Raw genomic sequence first — 7,389 nt, 5'->3', positions numbered from 1 at the left:
TGGAGCAGATGTTAAGGTTAGAGGCTGTCCTGTAAGCATGCTGGTGGTGTGCTCCAACGTGACAGACATATTCGTGTGTGTGTGTGTTTGTGTGCGTGTGTGCGTGTGTGTGTGTGTGTTGTGATGTGATGTGATGTACAGGACATGCCTAAAACATCACTCCAAGGACATAGCTTCTCTCCCTGGTTCCCTTTTCCTGATTGCTGGAATAAATACAGTCAGGAGCCTTGATGGAGCCTGGGACGATGTCCCTAATTGTTGGAATGTCCCCACAGCCTTTGTGTTATTATTTGACTGGCCTGTGTTGTCTGTTTGTTTTCCAAAGTCTGGTTGAGATATTGCTTTGTCTTCGGTGTTCCTGCCTTTCCTGGCAGGTTCAGGGAGGGCCCGTGAGTCAGAGCTACAGTAAATGGCCAGTACACACGCACCACTCCAAGGTCCCATTCAGGTGGACTTTAATCCGATGCCTGCTGGAATCTGCTGGAACCTTCTATACCTACACTCTCTGCAAACGTAGTTCATAATAAATTAAAGTCTCCAGCATGCACTTGTCAAGGGCTCTTAGTCTCTTTGTATCACCTCCAGGACCCTACTTAAGGGGCAGCTACATCTCAACACAGCTGAGTGCTTTGGTGATAGGCATATTATGGGATGGTTTTGTTAGTCAGACAACCACTAGGTGTCTACTAAAAAGACCACAGTGTCTTGTGCCTTAATGAATGGAATATGAAAACAATATAGCTTTGTCCTCCTGTGGAAGGGCCTCCACCCAGGATTTGGTGTCTCCTTTGCATCTTTCAGCGGTGAAGAACTCAGCTGAAGTTATTGCAATTCTCCAAACCGTCTCACTGACAAGAGCTAAATGTTCTTGTCCCTAAACTCCACAAGAAACAGACACAAGGCGATTCTTTTGCCCAGGCAGTGGGCACTTGTCAGTTCCCTGCTCCCAATCTCATGCTTCATCTTTCTCCCGCTGTGACGCTCTGCCTCCAGTCTGCCCGTCTCCTGAGGAGAGTTGGGCCGCGGTGGAAGAAGGCGTGGGTGAATCACTCAAACCTTAGAATGGGGTGCTGCTGCGTAAGGAATGCCCTTAACTCGGGCTGCTTGCTGAGTATTTGAGGCGTGGTGCTGACTAAAACCCTGCGCCATGCACCCTGCCCTAAAAGCCCTGAGTCATGTGTTTGCTGTTCACACTCCTAGTCTTAGTCCACTTCACCCTCGAAACCAGCTTAGTCAGCATTAAGTCTATCAACCAGCGGCAGCAGACGGGCACTTAGAGACGTAGTGTTGCTGGGTCTCTCTGGCCGCGTGTTTTGCCACACATCTGGAACCAGATGTTCACAGTGAGGAAGACGGGAATGTCTAGCTATTGGGAACTCATGGGGCCATACCTGAGGAGTTTTTTTTTTTTTTTTTTTTTTTTTGGCAGTATAAGTAGGCCCAGCTGATTATAGGAGACACATAAATTTGCATCTTTAGGAAAATGGAAGTCAACATTTACTAAGGACGGCTCAAGGGTCTGTGGACTGTGGAGCTCTGATGGTACAGCAGATGTGGAAGGGAACCAGCTGAGGACCAGACTGGGAGGGAGCTTCAGGGCTGGCATCAGGAACTTAAAGCATGGGTGTTTGTTGGACTTATAGAAAATGAAGGAAGGAAGGAGTTAGGGAGAAAGCGAGAATATTGCTCCTATTTAAGTAAGGAGGGGTTGGAATTAGTGATTGGTGAGACCGTTGGTCAGCGTTGGTGGCTGGTAGGTTCCTTGTGGGCGAACAGTAGAAAGTGGCAAGGATTCACTGGCAAATGAGAATGCGGCTCCAATCAGCTCGGGGAGGGTTGTGAGGTCCGGGGGGCCCCTCCTTGTTTTGCAGGAGAGTATGGATCCTGCCCCCTTTCAGATATGACAGGCGGAGCTAAGACTAATCCAGACAGGAGAAGAAAGCCGGAAGCCAATGGTAGGGAGGAAGCAAAAGGAATCCGAGACCAGCCTTGGTACTGCAAACTCTTGAAATGACAACAGCTTAGATCTAAACCCATGCAACACATCGACACCTGCGCTTGCTCCAGGAGCAAATGCTGGTTCTCCAGCATCGTTCCATGGCTGAATCCGCCTTGCCATTTATGTTGATAAGGAAACTTTCACCCCAGAATGAAGTCTCCTTAGAAACGTTTTCCTGCCTTTTCCAGGATCATGTCCTGACGGACTCCGAGGAAGGGGCTCTCTGTGGAAGCTCCTTGTTTCCATCTGCACACTGAAGGCACAGTTGTCTCTTAACCACAGAAAGGGGAATAGTCCACAGCCACGGGCTTAGAGACAGGAAGCCATTGTTGACTGTTAGGATACAGTCGCACCTTGAAGGGGATGTCCGGGCAGGTGCAGGTTTCAGTTCCCCCTTCAGCCATGATTTTTGAGGAGTGCCATGCTGAGAAGTTAAAAACAGGAATCACATGTGAAATCGTGCTCTCTGGCTTGGCTGTGTTGTCAGGAGCCTCCAGAGTGACTGGAAATATCCCTAGGGATTTTTAATGTCCAAAGACTCTATTCCTTTACCTCTCTCTTCTCTCCCACTCCCTCTCCCCCCTCCCCCCTTGACAGGGTCTCATTGTTTAGCCCTGGCTGGCCTGGAATTTAATACATAGATCAGGATAGCCTTAAACTCACAGATTTTCACCCACCTTTGCCTCCCCAGTGTTGGGATTAAAGGTGTGGATCATTAAAACCAGCTTCCTTTCTATCAAAAAAATTAAGCTTTCTGCCTCCTCTTCCCAAGTGTTAGACTTCACGCCCATTTCTCTCCTCTCTCTCTCTCTCTCTCTCTCTCTCTCTCTCTCTCTCTCTCTCTCTCTCTCTCTCTCTCTCTCTCTCTCTCTCTCTCATTAAAAAGTGTATATTTAGAATTAGCAAGCTGGACTCAGTTTAGATGATCCCAATTTTGTTGGCAACATCTGGAGCATCATAATCAGGAGCCACCCGAGCATATGCCTTCTTCTCTCCATCAGGCCTTATGAGGGTGCTGACTTTGGCCACATCAATGTTGTAGAGTTTCTTCACAGCCTGTTTGATTTGGTGCTTGTTGGCCGTGACATTCACAGAGAACATAAGTGTGATGTTGTCTTTTATCTTCTTCATGGCTGACTTGGTGGTCACGGGGAATTTGATAATGGTGAAGTGGTCAAGCTTATACCTCCTGAGCATGCTCTTTTGGGGGTATTTAGGTCGCCTTCATAGCTGCAGGGTCTTGAGCTGCCGGAAGGTGGGTGATGTGCGGATCTTTTTCTTTTTGTGGCTGTGGACTCCTTTCAGCGCTGCCTTCTTGGCTTTCAAGGCCTTCGCTTTAGCTTCAGCTCTGGGAGGGGCAGGAGCTTCCTTCTTCACTTTTGGCACGGCAAAAAAAGCTCTGTTTTCTTTTTCACTCCTGGGGATCAACGCCAGGTCTCACATACTAGGCAAGCACCCTATACGTCCTCCGCTGTCTCTTCAATTACAAGCATTTCCAAACACCCCAAAAAGTGGAAGGGTGGTCCCATGAGTACCCAGAGAACTTCTTAGTATCAGTAATGATATTTTGTCTGTTGTTTTCCTTCTACCCCGAAATTACCTGATTTAAAGTAAGTTGTATCAACTAAACACTTCATGAAGCTTGACAGTCATGGTATGGGGAGTCTAAAGTGAAGTCTCCTCAGAGACACAGTGGGCAGGATGAACTGTCAGCATGGCACCTGAGGGTCCAAGCTTCTTAGCTGATTCTCACACTGGCTCTCAAGAAAGTGGTGCCATTTTCCAAAAGATGTACACTACATTCCGTTTCAGTAACTCTTGCTTTAGTGGTTTCTAAGGAGACAGAGCCAATCCACCTTACTTCTGCACACTTTCGCGCGTGCCCATCCATTTTCCTCAGTTGACTTCAGGAACACGCCTGCATCGCAGTGTCCTGCGGCACGCTTGAAGGTAGAACTGGTGTTTTGCCTCCCGGCATATGAAGTACTGCCATTAATTATTTTTATCATGTGTATTTGAGAATAACAAGGAAGGAATTAGGCATTTCAGTATTGTGCTTGTGACTTGAAGCATAAGAAAAGGCTCACTTTCCATGGTGAAAGATGTTGGCTATCACAGCAACCCTTGCTAATGATTGTAAGATATCCCACACATTATAATAATGGTTACCTGCTCCAGAAAAAAAAATAATTATATCCCTTTAATGTCTATTATATCCCATAATGTCTATGCAATTTTAGGGCTGTTTTATCTCCAGCCTGTATCATCCGCAAATGCATAACTTCGTGCCATTTAATCAGCGACTAGATGATAGAAGAGAGAAATCCTTCATTAGGAAGCTACAGATGCCCTGTCTTTGTTTCAGAACACACCAGAGAATTTAATTCAAAGTTCTATAAAAAATATTGACAGACAGATGGGATACGAACTTAATGAACCAGCTACGGAACAGCACTCTCTAATCTATCAAGGCCCTCTCTGCCTCTCCTTTTCTCAGCCAACCCTCTGTTGTAAGTCAACAGATGACAGAGCCTCCGCAAGAATGTCTGACGCTGGACAAAAGCCATTGTCACTAAACAATAATGACACACGGAACAGTAAGAGCCAGTTGTTTTAGGTAAAAGGAGCTTGGCTCTATGACCAAGTTCTGCAGTGACTTCGTTCCACAAAACAAAAAATAATTATTTTTTTATTTATGTGTGTAGCTGAAGATGTGTGTGCATGAGGGTGCTTGCCGAGCCTGAGCTGCTTGTTGTGGGGGCTAGAAACCAAGCTCATTCATGTTCTCTGGAACCCTTAACCATTGAGCCCTATCCCTACCTCTCTCTACTGAGTAACCTGATTCTATGACACGTGTTTCTGCTGTATTTCAGGTGGAGTGTAGTTCACTGGTTTCAGCCTAAAGACTAGGGTATTGAAACCTCACCAGATTTCTGACTTTTTGGCTCTATCCTAGATGTTCTGGTTTGGCAGGTCATGCGGTTGAGCTCAGGACTCTTCACTGTATTTCGGTTCCTAGGGGATCCTGATGTGGATCATGATGGAACATGCCCTGGTCTACACCATTTCAGCACCTAGATTGCTAAGCCACGTCCATCATGTGAGCTGGTCCAATGTCAGCCTTTGCTGGCTGACCACTCAAACCCCTTCTATCTGTCTTAGTACATACGGGTCAAGAGGAATAAGGGTCCCATATCCTACAACTAAAGACAGCTGTCATGGGGCCCGACCCTGAAAAGGACATGTTCTTCTCTTGTTAGCCTGAAACTTAAGACAACTTCTTGTTAGTGGTAGAATGAGGTGTATGTTTGTGTGTGTGTGTGTGTGTGTGTGCACACGTGTGTGTATGTGCGTGTGTGTGTGTGTGCGTGTGTGTGTGTGTGTGTGTGTGTGTGAGAGAGAGAGAGAGAGAGAGAGAGAGAGAGAGAGAGAGAGAGAGAGAGAGAGAGAGAGAGAGAGAGAGAGAACAGTAGCCTGTACAGCCACTGGACCCAAAATGAGTTTCTCAAAGATACACACTCCCAGGACAGCTCTGTACTAATTACACTGACCTTTGTAAAATCACGTTATGTGGTCTTTTCATGATGATGTTTTTCATACGAGGATGTAGTGAGCTTTCATCTTTTGCTTTATGTTTTACAAATGTTAAAAGGTTAAGTCCACAGATAACACAGTAAACAGGGTATCTTGTCTTTAAAAGACCTGAAATTGCTTGTGGAAGATTACAACTGTGTTTTGATGGGAAAGGAGTTATAGGATTTCAGAAGAAAAGATTTGGTAGTGTGGCTTTTTTTTTCTGAAACAGAGACTCACTCAGTAGCCCAATCTCTTCTTCAAATCATGGCAATTTTCCTGCCTCAGCCTTCCAAGGTCTAAAATTACAGGTGTGAGCCACCATGCCTGGCTTACATAACACACAGAGAGAACTGGGAGACCAGGTAGATGTTTAAGACTGAATGTGTAAGTAAGCGTGTGACTGAGGTGCAATTGTGTGTGTGTGTGTGTGTGTGTGTGTGTGCATGAGGGCACATTTTGTATATGCCAGCTAGCTCTGTTGAGCTGAGGGCAGCTTTATCAAGTGCTCCTGGCCCCTGAGATTTCCTTTGGGCAAAGGATAATTTGTTTTAGACTCACATTGTTTACTAATCCACTGATCACATTTGGAATACATGTACTTTCCAGACCAAGGTCAGCAGAACTGAAGACTACAGATTGCCTGGACTCTCAGGGAAGGAAGGCGGTGCTGCTGTCCTACCTGAGAGGGCTTGGGGACTGAAATCTGAAGGTAGAGGTCATGAGTCCCCCTCCACTTCCTGGGACGTTTACCTGACCATGACAGAATTCAGTGTCCATGGCAACTGTCCATGGACAGCTTTGCTTTCATCTGTGGGTGAGTTTGTAGTTTTCAGGCACAGAATGAAGCAGTTGTCGGAGCAGGACTCGGTGGCCGCATGTTCCCTCTTCAGCCCTATAAGATGTAACTTCATCTCTGTTGCATTCATTCCCTCATCTGCAGAAGGAATTTGATTGTATTTCCTTCCTCGGCTCCCTCCTGGCTCCAGCGTTCTGGGACTTTGAGGCTTTCCATGTTGATTAAGTGCAGGGCAAATTTTTAATATCTTCCGAACCCTCCATCCTGCGTAGCGACATTTGTTTCACCCCATTACATACCGTGCCTCCATTGGCTGCTTCCCAGAGTGAAAATTCCAAATCGTTATGGTCCTTAATCTCTGTCTCCACCAACAGATGGAATCCACCGAGGCAGAGCGAGTCTGAGTTCACAAAACTCCCTTATTTATTTTGTTAATGGCTTTATTGAAGTAAAATTGACATACAGTAAGTAGAACAATTTAGTGTATGTAATCTGTTAGGTTCTGGCGTGTGGATACAACCACACAACTTATCATCACAATCAGGATAATAAAAGAGTCCAACACCCCTCACATTTCTACCTGTCCTAGTGTAGCTCGTCCCTCCCTCCCATGTACTTCCCCTGCATGTAACTCTGGTAATCACAGATGTGCATCCTGCCACTATTGAGTCCACGTTTCCTAGAGTTTAATATAAATTGAATCATTCGCATGTAGAATTGCTCTGTCTGACTGTTTTCATTCAGCAAAATGGTTTCATGGTTTACCCATGTTTCTTTTTCTTTCTTTCTTCTTTTAATGAAAAAGAGTAATACAAAGGAGCTGGGTAGCTATCTCTCAGATGGCTCTCCTGCAATTATCCATCTCTTGCTAGAATAAAATTCTGCTAGACTGTGGTACATTTTTCTTGATTGACCATTGATGTGGGAGACCCTGCTGTTGGTGGCACCATCCCTAGGCTGTATAAGAAAGCAGACTGAGCAAACCATGAGGAGCAAGCCAGTAAGCAACACCCTTCCA

At 45.8% G+C, this 7,389-nt stretch overlaps 1 pseudogene; it reads right to left on the bottom strand.

Moving 5' to 3' along the window:
* Positions 1 to 2,917: 2,917 nt before the first annotated feature.
* Positions 2,918 to 6,501, bottom strand: LOC119809203 (annotated as a pseudogene).
* Positions 6,502 to 7,389: the final 888 nt, after the last annotated feature.

This window comes from Arvicola amphibius, chromosome 3, assembly GCF_903992535.2.
Source record: "Arvicola amphibius chromosome 3, mArvAmp1.2, whole genome shotgun sequence".
NCBI classification, from domain to species: Eukaryota; Metazoa; Chordata; class Mammalia; order Rodentia; family Cricetidae; genus Arvicola; species Arvicola amphibius.
This window is presented reverse-complemented; position numbering and strand designations above follow the sequence as displayed.